This window comes from Pseudochaenichthys georgianus, chromosome 19 (genome assembly GCF_902827115.2).
Source record: "Pseudochaenichthys georgianus chromosome 19, fPseGeo1.2, whole genome shotgun sequence".
Lineage (NCBI taxonomy): Eukaryota > Metazoa > Chordata > Actinopteri > Perciformes > Channichthyidae > Pseudochaenichthys > Pseudochaenichthys georgianus.
This window is the reverse complement of record NC_047521.1, coordinates 13,521,809-13,545,930: the sequence shown is the minus strand read 5'-3', so window position 1 is coordinate 13,545,930 and position 24,122 is coordinate 13,521,809. Positions and strand designations below refer to the sequence as shown.

The following is a 24,122-nucleotide window of genomic DNA, read 5'->3' as shown; positions in this document are numbered from 1 at the left end:
TAACCAGATGCTAATTATAACAACAAAGTTATTGACTGTATGACAGATGAGCAGATCGCCACTGGGCTTTCAACTAAAGACACAGACACGCAGAAACTGCGGCATGTGTATGGACTTATCGGTACTGCAATTTCTGAAGTGCTGGAGTGGCGTTCTGGTGCTCTCCGTCAGAACTGCACCCCTGTCAGTCGAGACATATACCACGTGATGACACGTTAGGCTCGTGTTGTGTTCAAGGACCCTGACCTTGGCCAGGAAAAACAGGCACTCGCTTGTTTAATTTGTTTGCGGTCTAGATTTCTTTCATTTTTTTTATTTTTTGCGTGTGTTTATAAATTACCTCGAGGGCCGTACCAAATTGTCTCGCGGGCCGTATACGGACCGGAGGCCGGAGGTTCCCCACCCCTGGTCTATGTCATGGCGAATACAGTCGCTGCTTTATTTATGTCTGTATGATGTTGTTGTGAGTGTGGACTGAGCAGCTACAGGTTAGTTTAGCCTGATGAATCCGATTCAGAAAACACGCATTTTAAAAGCTTTTCGCCTGCCGTCTTGTCTGCAGACTTGTCAAAGCGTTAATTCATGGTTTTTACTAACTGTTATCAGTATGTAGTTACTTCGGCACCACTTTGAAACGTGTATTACAATTAAATCACGGTCAAATATGTTCATTTTGTTGTAGGATTTACATGGAGATACGCCCCGTCCCCTCTCCAGCGCCTCTTGTTTGAATGACAGCATTGACAGGAGCAAACACAGCTGACAGCCGCGGTGAAACTCGAGCGATTAGAGCGATGCGAATATTGGGTGGTCTACCATAGTATTTACATGGAGATAAGCCCCTTAAAAACCATGAGTTAATAAAGCATTAATTCTGTATTTACTCCTGTCATTCAAACAAGACCCTGGAGAGGGGGCGGGCCTTATCTCCATGTAAATCCTATCGGAATCGGATCCATCAGGCTAAACTAACCTGTAGCTGCTCCGTCCACACTCACAACAACGTCATACAGACATAAATAAAGCAGCGACTGTATTCACCATGACATAGACAGTCTGTGGTTTGTACATGTTTAACTTTTGTCCAGTTTCTGAACAGATATGAGGAGCTGTGAGCTCTGAGTGTGTGCTAATAGCTAACTGATGTGTTGGGCTAATCACGAAGCGTCATTTCTTGACTGGCAGCAAAAACAACCAATCACAGCAGTGCTTCTCTGTGGCTCTGTCCAATCACAAACAAGGAGTGTTCTCCCTAAAGGAATACCCTTTCCGTCCAATGTGAAATGCTGTGGTGTTTTCTGAAATGCTGTGGTGTTTTCTGAAATGCTGTGGTGTTTTGTGAAATGCTGTAGTGTTTTGTGAAATGCTGTGGCGTTTTCTGAAATGCTGTGGTGTTTTCTGAAATGCTGTGGTGTTTTGTGAAATGCTGTAGTGTTTTGTGAAATGCTGTGGCGTTTTCTGAAATGCTGTGGTGTTTTCTGAAATGCTGTGGTGTTTTGTGAAATGCTGTAGTGTTTTGTGAAATGCTGTGGTGTTTTCTGAAATGCTGTGGTGTTTTGTGAAATGCTGTGGTGTTTTGTGAAATGCTGTAGTGTTTTGTGAAATGCTGTGGCGTTTTCTGAAATGCTGTGGTGTCTTGCACTTCAGGGCCACCGTAGAATGTGTTTTTTAGTGGAAAGCCAGTCTTGAGCAGGGAGACATTTCCCCGAGGACTGAGGGTTCATATTTTCTGTTTGTCTTTTTTTCGGTGCATTTTAAGAACCACACAAAAATCTAAACACAGCTAGATACATCAATTATCTACATAGCTATCGACAAATCAGGAACAACTACAAATAATAATACATTCATAACTGAAAAAACAATGGATTCATTATGAATACTCAGGTTTACATTAGTTGTAAGTTCTTACCTCATGTTCGTTATAAATGTTTTGTGTTCTATACAATAACCAATTTTCCATCTTTCATCAAAAATATGAAACTGGTTATTTAATCTAAAAGTAATTTTCTCCATTCCATACATTCATTTACTAGGTTCTTCCATTGAGAGTTGATTAGGTTATATCCTATATCTCACACAGGCTCCGCCCTCTACTGGACTCTATCGGTACTACTCTCAACCATGCTATGCGAGCATTCACCTACTGAGTTGCATAAACGTAGCCGGCCAATCGGGGCGAGCCTACCTGAATGCGCGCGCAGGCCCACAGTATAAGGCGGCTACGCCTCCTGGCTGCCATCCTTTTTTCTTCAGCAAGCACACCTGACAGAGGAAAGTAAAACGTTTGAAAGAAGAAGAAAGAAGTTATCATACCTTGGAGTCGCCACTTCTAGAGACCCGGGCCTATCCTTCGTGCCCTGGCTTAATAGCGGGGGCAGATCCCCACCACCTCTGCTTCGAGTGCAGGGCCGGCCCTAGACTTTTGGGGGCCCTAAGCGAGCTTTGGCTTGGGGCAGTGGTGTAGTGGAGATTTTTTTACTGGGGGGACGCTATTTTAATTAGGTAATCCCAAACAATGCCACACAAGTGCGCATGCGTGCAGTGCACTCACAAAACGGGCAGACAGGTCCACAGAAACTACCGGTATGCTTAGTCCTTAGGCGCTCAACACACACACAGACTCAAAACCATGGACACACTGGCACATAAGTTACATAAACAATTTATAGGCCTAAATTGCATAAGCTACAGTATTGCAACTAAGCTCTCTCTCTCTCTCTCTCTCTCTCTCTCTCTCTGTCTCTGTCTCTGTCTCTGTCTCTCTCTCTCTCTCTCTCTCTCTCTGTCTCTCTCTCTCTCTCTCTCTCTCTCTCTCTCTCTCTCTCTCTCTCTCTCTCTCTCTCTCTCTATTTAAAACTTATAACAAACATGCCACCATTTCAGCTGAATTTTTCTCAGAAATACTGTCACATAACATCCATATATTTCAGTGCTGTGCTAGGTTGATGCTTAGCTAAGCTAACTATGAAACACTTTAACTGACAGGACTCAGGATCAACTGTGTACTGTAAGGCAGGCGCGCCGGATTCATTTTAGAAGTGCGTGTGTATGGCCCAATCTAAAACCACGCCCTACACCCTACCCCTACACACTCCCCCTCCGTGACGGAGTGAACTCCGTGGAGTGACACATGAGGCTCCCTCCTGTCAGATGGAGGGAGTAAATACAGCGGCAAGCTTTGGGACAAACTCCCCTCTCTCCGGCAGAAACAGGAAATGCCGTAACTGTATGTAACGGTTTGAAATCAGCATCTCTCACGAGAAGCAGTGACGTAAAGTTACTTCGTTCTCTGCTTGTAATTTGCCGAAACAAGTTTAATATTCTGAAAGCCAAGACTTTGTTTATTTTAAATCAGATAAAAACAAACTGTAACGGACCCTGCCGTGTTATCTATGATTACTATACACCTTACATTCATAATTTCAGCGGGAGGGAGGGGGAGCCGCGCTGAGGAACAGCAGAGTGGCGAGTGAGAGGCGAGCTGTCATCTTCCCTTTACAAGCTTAAAAAATGCCTGTAGCTAGTGAGATTGAATATAACAATCAAAAATAACAAAATATACACAGCTAGATCAGATCGCGTTTTAGATGTGACTTTAGAGTAGAGGGGAATTATTGAAACAGGATTTGTACAGTGTTCCGTGGCATCTGCTGCTACGAAAATGTGGGGCAGGGCTGAAAAGTGGTGGGGCCAATGGCCCCCTGTTCCCCTGGCCCCCCCGCTTCCGGCGCCCTTGCTGTAAGGTAGCTTCTAGCTTCATGTCGAACAGTAAGTCAACATTTCCCAGAGAGCTTTCTTTGAAATCACCAGGTAACGCTAAAAAACATTACATTTAGATTTTATGACAAAGTGTTTATTTAATATCTCTGGCTAGCTATAGCTACTTGCTAACGGTTTAGCTTACCCCCGCAATTCAAAGTAACGTCAACGTAGCTGTAATTTATGCTTTGCTTACATGTTCGCATAACTTGGAAGTTTACTGACATTTACATACCTTGTTTACCTGACTGAATTTTCGTCTTTTTTAAGAAAACATTTTCTTATGTCCATCTTCAAAAACTCTGAGTCCGACTGACAGTTTATTTTAAACATTGTCACAGTTCACAGGATAGGTACCTGTCATCCAATAAGACATGTTTATTTCCATTCAACTCTCAGGTTGGTCTGGTGTCTTGCCTCTGTTCCATTCACTGAACACGGGAAATTACAATCCTGCCGTCCTCTCTAGTGTCATGATGAGGTTCAGGTAAAGCACGGTTAATGTATTATATTATTGACTCAATAATATAATACATGACTTTGAGAGTAGGCAATCTAGGCATATTAACACAATTAATTAAACATACTTATCACGGCGACGGTGTACTGAGATTTTCATTTATTTATTTTTTTGCTAGGGGGCCCCTTAGTGGCTGCAGGGCCCTAAGCGGCCGCTTATGTTGCTTAATGGGTCGGGCCGGCTCTGTTCGAGTGCTTGGGGGACCAGGATATGGCAGAGGCGGTGCCATTAAAGTTCGCCATTCCAGCGGGGCAGATGGCTCCGTTTGCCCCTGATACTCCAGCAGGTGGAGTATCTGGGGATTCTGCTCATGCAGGCAGACTACGTGCCACCCTGTCAGAGAGCAGACAGGCATCCCTGTTTCAGGCAGTTTGCAGACTGCGACAGGGGTCAACGGTGACAGCTTTGATCATCATGCAGACTCTGGGTCTCATGGCAGATGCTCACCTCGTGGTACCGCTGGGGTACTGCATATGCGTCGCTTGCACAGGTGGTTTGCCGGCCTTCGTTTAGATCCTAAGAGGCACAAACAACGTCTGGTGACCATCACCCCCCTAAGTGGAGGGCAACCCCTGATACTGGGGGTACCCAAAGCATCTGCGGAGGAGAACCCCACTGGGGCGGGTGACCTCCTACATCACGGTGTTCACAGATGCACCCGTGACAGGATGGGGGGGACCTGCCTAGAGAGAGCTATAGGTGGTGGCTGGCCTCTGACAGAAACTCGGCACATCAACCTTCTAGAGCTACGGGCAGTAGTACTGCTCCTACAGCACTGCAAACCCTTACTACAGGGCAAACATGTGCTGGTGAGGAGCGATAACTGCACCACAGTGGCTTACATAAACAGGCAGGACGGAGTCAGCTCCGCCGCCTTGTTTAGCGCAGCAGAGAACCTGTGGTTGTGGGCCTCAGAGAATGTTATTATCTCTAAAGGCCCCCCAAGGCTCCTCAGACAATGCCATGCTTGCCACAATTGCCCATCCTGATGCCCAACAGATTTGAGAATTTCAGGAACAGTAAGTGTTTCCAAGCTGTAGTGTTCCTATTCTGGCTCGGGGGAGAGAAGCCAAGACATTCCTGAGAACCTGCCCCCGAGTCTGTCCCTCAGCCAGTCACGATCTTCGGAGGTGGGCTCTCTTGTCAGCGGGTTGAATTACTTATTGGTTGGAGGAAACAGCTCCTCCACTGAATGCGTACGTTTAGCTGCCTTTGGCTTCTTCCACTGACAGGGGGTGTCAGTGCAGCTGAAAGTGTGGATGGCAAAGATGGCTAATGCAGCCGCATGACTGCATTCCATTCCACATGGGCATTCACATTTTGTGGAGAGAATTCCCTCTTCTCCTGTAGATACCTGTGGTGGTGGGATTGTTTTATTATTTAAAATATATTTACATTTGTAATGCCTTCCCAATTATCCCTTTAATTGTTTATAGCCTACTGTATGTTTATTTCATGGATATTTCTGTGTTGTCTGGTGTGTAATATTTGTAATCTTGGGGCCTCTTCTCTTTAACAGCTACATGCTACCACTGGCTCAGATAATGAAGAACAACAAAATAAGTTACCATAGCTATGCGGATGACACACACATTTACGTAACCATTTCACCAGGAGACTATGCTCCAATTCAAACACTGAGTAAGTGCATTGAACAAATCAATGACTGGATGTGTCAGAACTTTCTCCAATTAAACAAAGATAAAACTGAGGTAATGGTTTTGGAGCCAAGGCAGAACGTATAAAAGTTAGCGCTGAGCTTCAGTCTGCAATGTTCAAACCAACAGATAAAGCCATAAATCTAGGTGTAGTCATGGACTCTGACCTGAGTTTCAACAGTCACATTAAAACAGTTACTAAATCAGCCTACTATCACCTAAAGAACATATCTAGGATTAAAAGACTAATGTCACAGCAGGATTTGGAAAAACGTGTCCATGCTTTCATCTTCAGTAGACTCGACTACTGCAATGGTGTCTTCACAGGTCTCACTAAAAAATCTATTAGAAAGCTACAGCTAATTCAGAACGCCGCTGCTCGAATCCTCACTAACACTAAGAAAGTGGATCACATCACTCCTGTTCTGAAGTCTTTACACTGGCTTCCTGTGTGTCAAAGAATAGATTTCTAAATACTGCTGCTGGTTTATAAAGCACTGAATGGTTTTGGCCCAAATTACATTTCTGACCTCCTGCTAAATGATGAACCATCCAGATCTCTCAGGTCTTCAGGGACTGGTCAGCTTTCTGTCCCCAGAGTCAGAACTAAACCTGGAGAAGCAGCGTTCAGTTATTATGCTCCAAACATCTGGAACAAACTCCCAGAAACCTGCAGGTCCGCTGCAACTCTGACTACTTTTAAATCCAGACTGAAGACTTTTCTTTTTGCCGCTGCTTTTAATTGAACTATTCACATCTTAAACTGCACTGTAACTTGTATCCATGTATTTTTTCTTTTAATGTTTATTTTGTTAGCTTTTCTTTTTAATGACTGGTTTTAAATGCCATTTCTTAATGTCTTTCATTTTTTGTAAAGCACTTTGAATTGCCATGTGTTGAAAAGTGCTATATAAATAAACTTGCCTTGCCTAATAAAGATTTCATGTGACACATAAAATGGATTTGTTGATGGGAATTAATGTGAATAAATTAACTCTAGGTTAACGGTACTCTTGCTATAACTACTCACCGACACTCTATAAACCTTGTCCCTCATGCTAGCCCTGACAACACCGGTAAGCACACCTTCATCTAGGCTGCACTGTTGTACGTGTCCTGACTTGTAGTGGTTCTCTCCTCTATCTCCATTCTTCTTGTCATCTTTGTAAAACGATATCAGACTGGTAATTGACACAGCCATGACTTCGAGTTAAATTCAGTGTGGCTCAAATGAAAAGCTTTGTTAAAATATGCGAGCATGCGGAAGTCAAAGTCAGCTATATTGTAAAAAAATTCTACATGTGTTATACATCCAGAAATATCGTTTCCCACAGTGTGACATGTATACATAAAACAAAACAAAAAGGGCCTAGATAAACGGGGTATACAGTTTGAAATGTTAATATATTTAAAGTGTTCAAAGTGCAGTTTCAGTGCAAGTCAGTTGAAACGATCTTAAGTTGGCGTGACGTTGAAGTCGTGCGACGCTGCTGTACTGGCTTGTAGTTCGTTTATAGCATAACGTTAGCATTTCGCTTTTGGCGACTAGATTTATGATTCAAAAATTATAAAAGTAGGGGAGACATGTGGAGATTATCCGGCTGAACAAAACGTGATCCCTCTCTTAAATGTGTGTCAACCACAGACCTTATTTCGAGCTATTTTCCAAAATCCTATGGAGAAATTGCATTGCGTTTTTGACAAAGGAACCGGAAGAAGTTTACATCCGGGTTTTAGGACGCGTCACTGCGGTTCTCTATATCTAAACTTATTTATCCATGCCACTCATGTTTTGTCTCTTCGGCCAATATTAAAAAAAAAAACTCAATTATTTTCCAATTCTTGTGGAGAAATAAAACTCACTACATTAAAAAGTCACAGCTTGTTAAAGAATATGATAAAGGCGGAATTAAAGCTTTAGACTTTGAATCGATGATTGGAACAATTAAAATAAAATGGTTGAAAGCTTTTTTGTCCCAGCCAGAATCCATGTGGTTCCATATTCCAAAGGCCATATTTAAACGTCTAGGAGGGTTTGATTTTCTTTTAAAATGTGATTTTGAGGTTAATAAGATTCCGACCAAATTGTCACATTTTCATAAGCAGATACTTCATTATTGGAAAATGATATTTACCCACAATTTTTCTCCTCGTGGATCTACTTTATGGAACAATAGAGTGATTATTATAAACAGAAAATCCTTGTTTAGGAGTGATTGGTATGAGAGGGGTATTTTGTTTGTTAGTTATTTACTAGATTGCAATGGTAAACTGCTAGATGTTTTGGCTTTTTCAACGAAATACAATATAACGTGTACTGCTAAAGATTATAACAAAATCTGTAAAGCAATTCCTCTACCACTTATTGAAATGATTCATAATACTTTACTGTACTCAAATGTTGTATCAGTTTTACCTAGTTTGGAATTTATTGGCGATACTCTTAAGAATAACAAATCTATTAATTGTTCTTTGAAATCCCACTTTTTTCACAATTTGAACAGAGGCTTATTTCCACAAGGGACCGATTTAGACACTTTATCTGTAATGGAAAAAGCTCTATCTTATTTTATAAAATGGCCTATTTCTCCTAAAGCAAAAGAAACTCATTTTAAAATTGTTCATAAAATCTACCTGGTTTCTACTTTTTTAAATTCAAGATTTAAATTTGAAGTGGAACCATGTTCCTTTTGTAATTTATCTGATGAATCGTTGGAACATTTATTTTTCTCATGCCCTTTTTCTAAATTGTTTTGGTCGAATGTGAGAGATTGGTTGTTACTTAAATTAACAAACATTCATATTTACATTTATATTATATTGATAATTTGGATTCTCCCATATCTGATTTGGTAAATATAATTATTATTTTGGGTAAATATCATTTACATTGTAGTAAATGGAGAGGAGGCAAGCCCTCCTTTCCCTGTTTCATAAATGAGTTCAAGTCCTTTTTTCTGTCCCTTAGGAAAATACAATCTTGTAACATGTCTATAAAGATTTGCAATGACATTTCCAAATGGTTATTATTTTAAGTAAGCTTAATGCCTCTCAAATGTTTTTGTGCCTTTATGCTTTTTTCTCTCCCCCTGGCTCTTATTGGATGTATTTTTGTCTTATTGTTAATGAATGTCTTGCACTTATGTTGATAAGTTGATGATATCCTCACCGAGCTTTTTTATGTTTTAAAAATGTTCAATAAAACATTTATTAAAAAAAAACAAAAAACAAAACACCACAAACCCACCAAACTGATTACCCAAGATCCTCAGCTTGAAGCTTGTTGATTGGATGTTTTAGCCGCAATGCACGATGGGATATGGTGTTAATAAGATATGATATCCGACAACGAAAAATAAAATAATACCTAATTCAGAGTGTGCTTGCTTTTCTCTTTGGAAGTCATCACATAACGGCATTGTAATACACGGTTCGGCTGCATTAAATATTACACATCTGCCGTAATTCTTTATTTATAGAGAGAGACAAACAGGAGAACTGCTGCCAAAACTGAATACTTGACGTGGATCATAAATATATCAACAATTAAACAACATCTTCAATTTCTTTTCACAAAATACGTCTCCTTGCAGTATCAATAGTAATTCGGCTGACTTTTATATTTGATCCAATTGGTATGTAGGTTATATTTACACCATAACGGTGCACAGCTGATAGAAAAGGACTTGTAGTTTTTAAAGATATTACTGATTTTCTTTGAATATCAGAATGTAAATACTGAGTTGAGAGAATAGTCAGGGGATTTGGGTGATGGGAGACACATCTATGGAATCACAATTTCAATAGCTTACCATTAAATGACGGATAGCCTATGCCTTTCTGTCTGTGATGTTTTACAAATCAGATATTAATGTGTAGAAGTAAAACAAGAGAAATAGTACAGCAATATCCTGTAAAATTATGTAAAAACATGAATAAAACTACACATCTTCAGATGTTATACATAAGTGTCTACACTAATAATACAAAGTTATTATTAGTATGCTGTGTGCACCTTGTGTGCACCGCCTAGTGGTTAAAGCATGTTATTGAATTATTTTTGTTGAATAATCTTATTTGATTAAAACAATATTAAAGGTGGGGTAGGTAAGTTTGAGAAACCGGCTCGAGATCGCTAGAATTTGAAAATACACAACCGGAGAAAATCTGCCACTTCCTTATAGAGCCCCTCCTCCAACACACACGAACGCGCACATGACCAATGAGGGCACGAGATAAGTTTGTGCCCCGATGGAAGGCTGACAGGCAGGTAGGCCATCCAATCCGTTTAGCCGGCCCGGCTAAACGGATTGGTTGAACTTTGGTTGTACTTTTTACAGTATTACGGCTTCTACAGATGACATTTTTTAATGGATTTGTTGTCAAAGCACTTAAGATATTCATTGCTATCGGGATGTTAAGAGCATTCCATGGAATATAACAAAAAGTGTATCTCGAGCCGGTTTCTGAAACTTACCTTTAGCCGGCCCGGCTAAACGGATTGGTTGTACTTTTTACAGTATTACGGCTTCTACAGATGAAATGTTTTTATGGATTTTTTGTCAAAGCACTTAAGATATTCATTGCTATCGGGATGTTAAGAGCATTCCATGGAATATAACAAAAAGTGTATCTCGAGCCGGTTTCTGAAACGTACCTACCCCACCTTTAAGAGGTTGCTTTTTCTTTGCACAGCATGAAAGAAAGGCCGAATGAATGGGCTGTGATTTTAGTATTTTTAAGCAGAGGTCAATCATTTGTACGGCCCTCGGAGGATGTTGAAAACATTGAAATGGCCCTTGAGAGGAAAAAGGTTCCCCACCCCTGGTCTATATTGCAAATGAAGACTAAGTTATAGATGGATAGAACAAAAAGTGTATCTCGAGCCGGTTTCTGAAACTTACCTACCCCTCCTTTAAGAGTACATACTTTCATAGGGGGAAAGTAGAAGGTCAATGATAGAAATATAGAATATAAAAAGTCAAGAAGATACTAAGTGATCTCTACAATAAAACAGTTTAGTGCCGGATGTACACAGATATTAATAGGAGGATGTGCAAAACAGAAAAACTAATTAACCTTTATTAACACATTAAAGAATACTTTAGATTAAGGTCTTCTTTTAAACAAGAAAAAAGCTTTGGGGGTATCTATCTACAGATGAATATTAAGCCTGACAAAGTACTTAACGTCTAAAATATTGCTTTCCTGCAATGTTAACTATGTTGAAGCACTTATTTTAACTGATATTATACACATTAATTATACTCTTATGTATGTAGATAGTATAATAAATGTGCAGAATATGACAGTTTAATGGTGGAGGTATACAGTACACACATATTGATAGATGTCTTGTAATGCGCTGTTGAGGAACCTGCGACCCAAGTTGTGTATAAGATCAATACACCTTAGAAAATCTTGAAATCTTGAAAGGGATGTGCAAAATATCCATTATACAGTTTTTAATTAACTATTAGTAGAGAATAACGAGTAATGAATATACTTTATAAAGATCTGCAGATAAATGTTTAGTCTTCTCAAGCACCAACTATCAAATATCTCTCCTGATTGTTGGCACTTGACAATCACCTTCCCTGAATTTTACTCAGGTGTAACTAAAGTCTGCTTTAAGGGTTGTTTATATTCCACATCATTAATCAGAATCTGCAAAGTAACTAAACTAAATGTAGTGAAGTAAAAATACCAGGTTAACGTCTGAATTGTAGTGGAGTAGAATTACAAAGTAACAATGAGCTGTCGTGTGGGTATATATAGTGCTGCCCATTATGGATACAAGCGATGTTCACCCATTTAGTAATTACATGTTTTAAATGTGTACACACCAATGTGTTTCCTATCGCCTAAACCTCCAGGGCTGTACACAGTTTAATACTGTCAACTTCTACATTTGGGAAAAACGTCTTTTAAAACTACAATTCCCAGTAGAGACGTGCCATAGAGAACATGTTGCGAAACACAATAGCCAGCATGTGTAGTTCTGGTGGGGCGTTCGAGTCCAGTTTTGAATAGTCTGCCGTGGTTTCGTTCCATTTCAAAAAGCTTGACGCTCGGCGTAACCTTGGCGCAACATCACGGGGTTTGTCAACGGGACTGTAGTCCCAAACGATAGCTGGGGATTATGGGTATGTAGTGTCTTCGGCCATCCTAAATCTCGAAATGTCCCGTCTGTTTCTGGTGACTTTATTTACGGCTAAAAAGCATGCTAAAAAGCCCAAGATTATAGAATTAAACGAATAAATAAAAACAAGGATAATTGTGTGTTATTGTTGAGTAAATAACAGTGTGTTATTTAGAAAAGAATAACAAATTAGAAGGAAGAGATTTTAAAAAATACAGATTTCAGTATTTTGAATCTCTAAACCCCATTTCTTTTCCTCAAAGACGACAAAAAAAGTCCGAAATTATATTAAAATTATTATTTATTATTAAAATAAAAACAAATAAATAAAAAGATAAAACACTGGCATGTAATACGTTAGAATAAATAGAATGGTTTTGAATAATAGATGAGAGTAAAATCTACTTCACTTTACAGCCCCGCCCACTTTTGGGGAAACCAAGGCTGTCATTTGAACGGCGATCAAGCCTGAAGCCACAGAGCTCTTCTGTTACTGTCCTTTCTTCTTAGAGGAAGTACAGAAACACGTAACTCTGGATTTGTTTTAATGTTTGAGGTGCAATAAACGACACAGCAGCTTTTTGTCATGTTAAAACTATTATGTTCTGCCTCGCTCATGAGAGTAACAGCTGGCGAAATTACAGCCTCGCCTACTGATTTTAATTTAACCATATATCGAGCCCGATTGTCGATTTCAAAGGTGTGCTCTAAAATGATATTTATAAATGACTATTATCATTATTATAAGCAAGACAATAAATGGCAAAGATATGTAGAAAATAAACGTTTTTAAGATACGTTCATAAGGAACGTAACCTGGGAGAAAACATGTTTCTAGAAGATATGTAGAAAATAAACGTATTTGAGATATGTTCATAACGAACGTAACGTGGGAGTAAAAACGTTTCTAGCTAAACGTAATTCAGAATGCAGTTTAGTTCTGTGGGAACGTAATTTTTAGGAGACAGGGTTGTGGGGTGCGGTGGCTGTTTACCAAAGGCCGGTCAGGGGCAGTGTGATGGGTCGATGTTGTTGGACGACAGGACGTTTATCCATCAGGGCTCCACTCACTGTACCCATAGAGTCCAGTAGAGGGCGGAGCCTGTGTGATATATAACGGGGGGTTTAAAACGTATTGTTTGTAACCCTAGTTATATAAGCACAGGCGGAGCCCTCTACTTAGGAGGCCTGTCTTTCCTATGGTGCTTGCTGAAGAGGGTGTAGGATGAGAGTCAGGAGGCGGAGCCGCCTTATATACTGTGGGCCTGCGCGTGCATTCAGGTAGGCTCGCCCCGATTGGCCGGCTACGTTTAAGCAACTGAGTAAGTGAATGCTCGCATGGCTTGGTTGAGAGTAGTACCCATAGAGTCCAGTAGAGGGTTCCGCCTGAGCTTATATAACTAGTTACAATACGTAACCCCCGTCATCTTCTTCAGCCAATTCCTTGTAATGTGTTTAATGATTGCTATTCTTAATACTAAAAATAGGTAGAATTTGTAATTGCCTATGGTGCTTTCCCAAGTTATAGAGGGTTCTTGTTTTTGTCTGTCAAATATTTTTGACAGAAATGTCAAATATTTTTGACATTTCTCTAATAACTATTTCCCAGAAGCGTACAAAACATTACAGGACCAACATATATGATCATGGTTGGCCTTCTGCTCACTGCATTCTCTCCAGCATTTTGAAGTGACATTCTGTTTATATTTACTTTGAATTTGGGGTGTCTTGAAGTAACAAATTAAAATATTTCATGTATATGCTTTCCAGTTTGAATCGGTTGTATTATGAGTGTTTTTGCAAATGTGTTCCCAATCTGCTATTGGTTTATTGCAGGATAGTTAATTTTCCCATTTATTTTTTACATTGATAATACTTTGTTCATCCTGATTGTAACCATATTTCTGTCATAGTATAAAAATCAGAAAAGTTCAAGGAAATTGTCTATGTGTTCTGTGACTACAATAATAGTGATAGGGGGATAAAAATACAATAAGTATATAATAATAATAATACATTTTAGTTTTAGGCGCCTTTCATGACACCCAAGGACACCGTACAATTTGTTAAAATAAGAAAGAAAACGCTAAAAGGCAACAGAACATGATAAAACCACAAACAGGAAATCATGGATTTGGAGACAGTCAAGTGGACACAAACGAAACATATAATGGGGAGCACTACAGTGAGTAGGCAGGAGGGGGGGCCTTATGTAGGGCTTTGTAAGTGAGCAGTAGGTTTTTGAAGTTGATACGGGATTGAACGGGGAGCCAGTGGAGTTGGATGAGGATGCGGGTGACGTGTTCTGAAGCCTTGGTGCCGGTGATGATGCGGGCTGCAGAGTTCTGTATGATTTGTAGTTTATTGATGAGCTTGGTGGGTATGCCTGAGAGGATGGCGTTACAGTAGTGGATGCGGGACGTGACAAATGCATTGACCAGGACTTCAGTGTTTGATTGAGAAAGGGATGGGCGCAGTCTGGGGATGTTGCGTATGTGGAAGAAGGCATATAAATAGTGTTGTCACAATCATTTGACCACTCTTGAGCTGTGGATTAACCATTTCATTCTAAGTGGGAGATTATCTTTATGAAACACTAAATAATGTTAAAATCAAGCATTTTTAAAGGAGAAAGTCATACCAATTCAAGCATGAACACAATAAATAAAGGTGAAAGTTAATTTTCTAAACTTTTAAGAAAAAAAAACGGCTGCCATGTTAGAACAATGTCTGCATCGCAGCCACAATGTGTTTGCTTTATTTTGAAGCTCAGTCGCCCAGCTTCCGGTATGAATCAGACTGACTCTGGCTGACCTGACGCAGTTCCTCAGCAACATCAGCCTCCCCCCTTTTCCCCCCTCCAACCTCCCTCCTTCCGGATCAATGCTACGGCTCGTCACGTGACCCGTCACACAACTGATGTGTGTCACGTTTTAACCGGGAGGAGCTGTGGGACGAAGGGCAGGGAATCATCGAGAGGGCTTACTGCATCTGTTAATAGCCTGGACGCTCATCATGTCCCAATGGGCAACACTGTGTGTGTTTGCATGTCGGTTTTGCAGGACATTTAAACGTAAATATAATGTAAATACATCTAATATATTCCCTTGAAGAATAATGGGGTATTACCATAGACTGTATAGGGTATTATACGTTACGGTCCCAACACCGCATTCTTAAATATCATACACTTAAGGCAAATAACATAGCATGACATCCCATACTATATCATAATATTTCATGTATTATCAGCAAAATGTACTATTGACGGTCACTTCATTTAAGTATTTGAATTCATTTAAATCTAGGACAAAATGATAAAGTGTAGGTTGTAAATGAGAGCATGTTTGGTTGCAAATAGGATTCAAATGACATAAATATGTTCACATACCATAGGCATAGACTAACTAGAACCATTTCACGATATAGCAATTTCAAATAAATGATAGGTAATAGCTATGGAAGAAGCAGTCATCTCTAAGATGAAGTTGACTGATATTTTTCTTTTGACAATGTTGGAAAGCCCCGCATAAAGCAGAGCATCAAAAAATTAGTTATAACTCTTATTGGTCCTCTCCACGGAAATCTTTAGTAAAAGGCGAAAGATTTATGCGATCTGAAGAGAACCAAGAGCGATCTACCGGGTGAACAGTTTGACAGTGACTATATTCACGAGGAAACTACTTTAAGTGCTGGTGTCGTATTGTGAAGTCAGCTTTTGTAGAAATATAATCCACATAATGAATGAATAAAGAACATCTGAGAAACACAATTACCTTGGGTTTTCAATTTAAAAGAAACCCACATGTATTTGGCATTAGTTAGACTCTTATGCCATGTCGCAATGCATGATGGGATTTCGGGTTAAGTTTGGAAACAGCCGCCGATTCACACTACACACGCGCACACACACACACACACACACACACACACACACACACACACACACACACACACACACACACACACACACACACACACGCACACACGCACACACACACGCACGCACGCACGTGTGTTGGACATATAGTATAGACCTTATGCATTGTAGACTTTCAATGTTAAAGAACCCCCATTATTGCATTAGTTAGACCTTTATGTTATATCGCAATGCATGATGGGATTTCAGGCCACACACACGCACACACACACACACACACACACACACACACACACACACACACACACACACACACACACACACACACACACACACACACACACACACACACACACACACACACACACACACACACACACACACACACACACACACACACACACGTATCTGTGATATAATGATGGGTTTAACAGGATTGACAGAAAATAGTGTTAGTGTTTCAAAAGATAACCACACTGCGCAAACATTGTTAGGTATGGTCGGTTACATATAGTTACTCTGAGCTTTTGTATTACTATCTACTTCGTCTTACAGAGTTATTTCGAATATGCAAATTAATTGTATACTAAGAAATATTCGTTACTTAGTGTGATGGGTTCTTTCTTTTTTACATTCAGAGGGGGTGCACCGTTCCTGGAGGTACTGCAATACCAGGTCGATGCGTGGAGTGGACGGAGCAAGCCCCTATTCCATCTCCCTATTCCAAAAATCAATTTAATATATGGTCCCCGGGTAGGGGACGTATCAGATATTAAACTGATAAGAACAGATACTACACTTGATCTTAGCCAAAAGGCCGAGAAGCGATACTTGAATACGTTCCGCGATAATAGAGTGATTCTCCGCACAGTTACGCTAACTGACGGTTACTGATGTGTTTAAGGGACACTAGGAAAACCTATTCTAATTAACAACAGAGTTAATGGATACATTTATGTAGTCGTCATACAATAGACACATAGCAGAGTTGATGATGATTTACTGCGATTGGGTCTGCTGGAAAATATCTCGTGTTTTCACTGTGTGTGCTTTATGTGGTCTGTTAGATGGTAACGTGACGCAAGGCATGATGGGAGTTTAGCACTTCTTTTATTATTATTTACAATTTCATTTAGAAATGTAAATATAATCGTTGACCTACGTACAGTTTGCAATGCCCCTGACTTGTGTTATATTTTCATATAGTTTGTTTTAAATTGTTCACGCAGAAAGAGATTTTATAAAACAAGATGTTGTCGACTGGCTCCAGAGGCTGCAGGTAACATGCAGAACAATGCCGCCATGTGGAAACAAACATTAGACCTCACAGAACTGTGGAATTCTCCTGTTCTGCATTTCCCAAAACGTCACTTCTAAAGTGATTAACACTGAGCAAAACAAAGAGGCCACAAAGATGTGTAATCATTGAGAGGAGTTGACCTGAATGGTTGGGTAAAGGTAAACGTTATTGTTTAATTGTTATATTAAACCGTTGTGTATTTTTAACAGAATTAGAGCAACACAAATTAGTACTCCTTGCAGCTCTACAGCACCCGTCAAAAATAAGTAGCCTACATTAAACAGCCAACCACAGGATGATTAAGGCTAACTGCATTAATCATATTTTTGTAACTAAATCACATTTCTTTTAAAAGAAAGAAATGTTGCAAACCAAGTAAACCCATGCAGGGCCGTATACAAGATTTCCTAAATACCGAGGCCCAAACATGCCAGGGGTGTTCAGGGGTATACCCCCCTGAGATTTGGGGGATTTTCATGATCTAGTTAGGTGCTTTTTAAGTCCTGTGGGGGGTCACAAATGGGATAATATATTGATTTCAAACCATGTCAGTGGGCTGCAGCATCAATTATTTTTGAAAGTGTAATGCATGGAATCAGTTGATTGTTATGATCTGGACATGCAGAAGAGGCAAAAATGATCACAAAACATTGTCAACATTCATTTTCCATGTCTCTCTCCTTTCCATAACCGGCACCCTCTCTTCCATCTTCTTTAGTCTCTCTGTCTTCTTCCTGCTCATTACTCTCTCTATCCTCTACTCTTTCTCTTTGTTCAATCTCTCCCTCGTTGTTCACTTTTTGCTCCTCCTCACTTGTCGCTCCTGCCAGTGAATTAAAAGCAATTCAGCAATTTAGTTAATTTCACTTGTTTGCATTTAAAAATGTTTTAAATCTGTTTTGTTTGATTCTCAAAAGAGAACAAAGATGTAAGCAAATTGTGTGTTATACAATGTTATTATGACATCATAACTGCAATAGATGTATGTTGTTTAAAAATGATGCCTATTGCCTATATAGGCCCGCGAGACCTTTAGCTACGGCCCTCGAGGTAATTTATAAACAAAATTAAAGAAATCTAGACCGCAAAAAAATTAAACAAGCGAGTGCCTGTTTTCCCTGTCCAAGGTCAGGGCCCTTGAACACATCACGAGCCTAACGTGTCATCACGTGGTATATGTCTCGTCTGACAGGGATGCAGTTCTGACGGAGAGCACCAGAACGCCGCTCCGCCACTTCCACAAATTGCAGTACCCATAAGGAGCCGTACACATGCCGCAGTTTTTGCATGGCTGTGTCTTTAGTTGAAAGCCCAGTGGCGATCTGTTCATCTATCATACTGATCATACAGTCATTAGCATCTGGTTAGCTAGCTATGCTGCCGAATATAAGAAGCTTTTTCTACAACCAGTGAGGTAAAGGCACATCTTTATATGATCATTATAGTTATAAAAAAATAAGAGAATAAAGTAAACGGGTATAAAATACTATATAACAGTAAAAAAAGTTGTTATTAATAAACAAGAATACAGTTTGAAAGGGGAGTGATTTGTAAAATATCCATAAAGAAAATGAAAATCTGCTTACAGTTCTGTTTCATGGGTGTTGAGAGATGTATCCATAGATCTCTTAATGTTGCTCTCAAAGTGCACCAGATTGATGCTTTTAACTTCAACATTTAAAAAAAAATCTTCCCGGGGGAGAACACCCCCCTAGAGGAGGTTAGGCCCCCCCACTTAAATCATGTTCACATGGATAGGAAACTAAATACATTTGCACACATCTTGTGTCCATATATTTCTGTTTGGGTGGTCATGCCACAACCGTGCACGTGCATGCATGAGTCATGGTAAAATATCTGGATTAAAGGTGGGGTTGGTAAATTTGAGAAACCGGCTCGAGATCGCTAGAATTGGAAAATAAACAACCGGAGAAAATCTGCCACTTCCTTATAGAGCCCCTTCTCCAACACACACAAACGCGCACATGACCAATGAGGGCACGAGATAAGTTTGTGCCCCGATGGAAGGCTGACAGGCAGGTAGGCCAGGCTGACAGGCAGGTAGGCCGTTGTACTTTTTACAGTATTACGGCTTCTACAGATGACATTTTTGTATGGGTTTTTTGTCAAAGCACTTAAGATATTCATTGCTATCGGGATGTTAAGAGCATTCCATGGAATATAACAAAAAGTGTATCTCGAGCCGGTTTCTGAAACGTACCTACCCCACCTTTAAGAGGTTGCTTTTTCTTTGCACAGCATGAAAGTAAGGCCGAATGAATGGGCTGTGATTTTAGTATTTTTAAGCAGAGGTCAATCATTTGTACGGCCCTCGGAGGATGTTGAAAACATTGAAATGGCCCTTGAGAGGAAAAAGGTTCCCCACCCCTGGTCTATATTGTAAATGAAGACTAAGTTATAGATGGATAGATAGATGGGGTTATTAAGCCTACATTATTTTGTGAGTGACTGTACCTGCAGTTCCTCCCTGACCTCTCTCTCTCTCTCTCTCTCTCTCTCTCTGCCATGTCCTGTCTCTTCTTTACCAAAGCTGAGCTTCGACCGACGTGGTCTTTTCATTATAGCTGAGTCAGTGTAAAAAGAAAACAATACAATGTTATATCTTCAATGTTTTACTCAAATTGAAATGAAAGAAAAATATTACAACGTTTGTTAAAAGGTAATCCTTCTGACATTGGATGAATGTAATTAGCTTTAGCTCTCTAGCTAATTTATTCACGCAATTTAAACCAAAGTATAGCCTATAGCTGCAATATAAGTTAGTGTGCATGTTGTCGGACGTCCACTGACTAACGTAGAACGTTCACACAGGATCTGCTGGTCATATGATGTCCTGAGGAACAGAAACACAAGCAGCCCGCTGGACTCAAGCCCCCATGAAGTGTGCCGGACTCTGATGAGAATATTCGTTGTGGCCAAACGGCGTTACTACACTTCCGTTAGGTTGCTGGGCCGGGAAACACTTTTTCCCATTGACTTACATTGGGAAAGAGTGGTCTGTAAATCGTTGGATAATTTCTTTTCAAGTAAATAAACTACCCAGTATGAACGTTTGTATAGCATTTCATATTACGCACATAACCTGCGTACCAGCGCCATATAGACTGAGAGTTACGTCATCTCCGTTCACTCCAATGGACCACTTTTTTACAGCAATGGCAGATCGTGGAGCCTCTCAATCGTTTCCCGGAAGTTAGCGCCAAGGCTAGCAGAGCTGTAGAGTTGTAGCATAATAGACCGTTCGTGACGGACTTTTAAAGGTAAGAAGAAGTTTAAAGATTTATATTGCGGATATTATCAGTACATCTGATTCAAATTAACATGTGTATTAAAGGATGTCAGTGGATTATCCCTAAATTAGTAGATTTAGGGAACGTTTACAGATAACAGATTAAGCTAGGATACCGGATCAAGATAGCAACACACGTTGAACAGCCTTTTAATTGTAAATTCCGTTCTCTTAATATCATTTCGTTCAACGTTGTTGAATTAGAGAAGAGGGGTTTCGAAACGGGATTGTATGCGGGGGTGGAGGGAGTTAAATATTAGATAAATATAACTTTGGTGCGTGTAAGAGTGAGTGTTTTTAGCAGAGCCATATTGTGTCCTTGTGATTATGTTGATTATTACCTGTCTGTATAATGTTGCAGCTCAGCTGATTTTGGATTGATGGCAAAGGGAGAGGGACTTAAAGAGCCTGTGACACGGTTTTCCCCCATCATCCAAACCCATCAATTTGAGTAAATATTGTCCCCTTGAAAACCGTTACTGAACTGATTTTGGATATTTGTACTTTGATAACCATTAATCTGCCTTCAATGTTGACAATTTTCTGGATCTTCTCGCGGATTCTTCAAGTCCCGCCAAATGATGGGTGACGTCATTGCGGGCACAGCGCTCCAGCTGCACCGTCCAGGATCCCAGCATCTGCATGTAAACGCACGATGGCGCACACAGCAGCAAGCTCAGACAGCGATGACAGGTTAATGTTGAACGTGTCTGAGAGCTCATATGAGGCTGAAGGATCGGTTTATGTTGTATCTGTTAGAAGTTTAGGAATGAGGTGCGTCAATATGGGCGATCATATGGTCATGTAGCCAGTGGTGGAATGGGACTACAAATCATCCCGGGACTCTCGACCGGCCCACTTCGGTACCGCTAGTAAATTGTCAACGGGGGGAGTGGGGATGTCAGGGGCGGCAGGTGCTGTATATAGTAAATGTAAATATGTAAATATTTGTGTCACTGCATCCTGGTAAAATACAAATATAATGTATAATGTCTGTGTCTTTGACCTCAGCGCTGCGAGCCACCTGTGCCCTGTGCTACGAAGCCAGTTCAACAGACCCTGGATATGTTTGAGTAACAAACAAACTAACAACAACAAACTAACAAATGAGATCTCGCTAAGCGGTCCTACGACGCTGGTTATCAACTCGGTAAATCAAGCCAAGGTTTCTCTCTCCAGCTGAGAGCGCGTTCACGTCTAAGACACGCGTGGATCTGACTTTAATTACATTTGTCTCGAGTGTTTCGTCAACATAATGTGTTAAATAATACTTCTGCATACAGTCTGTGACACTGTGAGTGTTGCACGGCCAGATGAGGCTGGAGAAGCTGACTCAGATAAGGAAATATATGATATTATATGATCGATGATCTGATTGATGATGTAATATGAATGATAAGTGCGACACGTCGGCGTCTTCTCTGCATACGGCAGTTTAAACTGTATTTCCTTTATCCTGTAATATGACTTGAGAGATTTAAACTCCGCACACTGAGTTAATCTCTTTTCTATAGACGCCGGAGGCGGGCAGCGTCAGGTAAAAGAAGTTATTTAGCCTTATCAAACCTGAGCCTCACGCGCCGCCTATGGGGGATGTGCTGGTGACTTATCCGACCGGCCCACTTCGGTACCGGCCCATCGGGATTCGTCCCGATGGCCAGGCCGCCACTGCACCCAGCCCATGTAAACTGTCAACGGGGGGAGCCTCGCTGCGGGGAAACGGTGGACCTAGTGTCCCGATCGGAGTGGGAATAATAATAATAATCCGTGCATTTTATCCATTAATTTCCCCAACATTGTGGTAAAAAAAACACACGTTTAATCCATGTTGTTGGTGTACTACAACTACAAAAAGCATCGGTTTGTTTTCTCATCAGGAAATGCAGACCGGCTCAAACAAACGATTTTTAATCATCATCCTCACGATCATTTAATGTATCATATGTTCGCCGAATTGACATGAAAGCACTAATAAATGTAGTTTCATCCACTTGAGTTTACAACCACAAAAATAATCGATTTGTTTTTATATCACATCCGACGGGAGGAAATGTCGCCGAATGTCGCCGAATTGACATGAAAGCACTGACAAATATGAATATACTGTAGTCAACTTCATTAAAACGTTATTAACGTGCCTAATCTCAGTAATTCACCATTTCTACGCATGACAACACACTTTGTCCGTGTTTGGCTCTCGAAGCGTTCCCGCATTGACGTCACTTCCGGCTTCCCCCAAAACTTCAAAATGAGTGAAGGAATTTCCCCGCGATGTTCGAAATTATTGATATTTAACGGAACGGTATCGCTTTTTCTTTTTTAAACTGACGGTTCGAGATTACTAGTAGACCAATATTTCATTGCACAACAGTTGTTGGGATGGTGTCACATGCTCTTTAAGTGAGAGTGACAACACAAGGTAAGTTTAATACTACTGTTTTATATAAGTAAGCATACTAAACATGTATTCTATCACTGTATTATAGAAGTAATCTTGTTAGTAACCTACTGTATGGCAGGTGGAAGGGCAGTGATGTTACGGCCCGTCCACACTACAGCGTCGACAGCGTCGACAGCGTCGACAGCTTCAATCTGACCATTCACTTTGAATGGGGTGACGTCACGTTGCCTCGCTTTTTCGCCGAACTGAATTGTGGGTAGCCAGCGCCAGCCAATCAAATCCCGTTTCGGAAAATCTGACAGCTCAAGCCGTAGCCAATCAAACCGCGTCTAAGCTGGGAGAGATATCCCGCCGTTCATTTCTATATTTCAAAAAAAGTTGGAGACAGTGGGTGAAACTGGTAGGTTTTCGCCTGTTTGGGGAGTTTATATATATATTGCTCCCATAAAATCCCCGGGGGTTTTTGCTTTGTATGTCGGGGGCGGGAGATTCATGAGATTGGTTGTTTGTCGCGTTGCTTGAATAAAATCCCCAAGCTACAGACACGCCCAGCTCCAAGCTTTTTTTGAAGCTGTTGTGTGGACGCTCCGTTACAGGTGGAGGAGCAAAACTGCAAGACTGCAAACTCACAAAACAGAGAAATCAAAGTTTGTTCTCCAGAGAAGAGGTTGATTTCACTTCAATTTTTTATTTCATATTTTCTAAAGATGTGGAAATGGCAAAAAAAAAAAACTTGAGAGCTGTAACCAAGACAACTGTAACAACATGAGTAGAGAGAGCCACCAAGGTTTTTCAAGTCCCTCTCTTACTCCATTTTGTCAACCCAAACTTCCAGGTACATGACGGTACACCTTGCTTGTTTTTGTTGTTTGCGCTCCTCTGGCTGGGTGCTGGCAGGTGGAGGGCAGTGATCCCTTCCCTTCTTCCCTCAATCTTTGAGACCAATGTAAGTAGAAGACATGGCACTGTAAATTTTCGAACATTTAAAATATTATACCACTATAGAAATATTACTTTTGTTACTAAGAGTTCATACTTATTATACCTGTGTCACCTTTCACACTATCGCTGTGATCATGAGCTATGGGCTTTGTAGATACAGGGGCCCTTCTCTTTTTGACCACAGGGCGATGCACGAAGATGGTGGGT

The 24,122-nt window shown here is 40.5% G+C and overlaps 2 non-coding genes across 2 annotated transcripts; both read right to left on the bottom strand.

Moving 5' to 3' along the window:
• Positions 1-15,603: 15,603 nt before the first annotated feature.
• On the bottom strand, positions 15,604-15,717 carry LOC117465269 (U5 spliceosomal RNA). Its single transcript, XR_004554174.1, has one exon. It is a non-coding gene; the product is annotated as a U5 spliceosomal RNA (small nuclear RNA).
• An 883-nt stretch (positions 15,718-16,600) lies between these two features.
• LOC117465262 (U2 spliceosomal RNA) lies at positions 16,601-16,791 on the bottom strand. The gene has a single exon (XR_004554171.1). It is a non-coding gene; the product is annotated as a U2 spliceosomal RNA (small nuclear RNA).
• Positions 16,792-24,122: the final 7,331 nt, after the last annotated feature.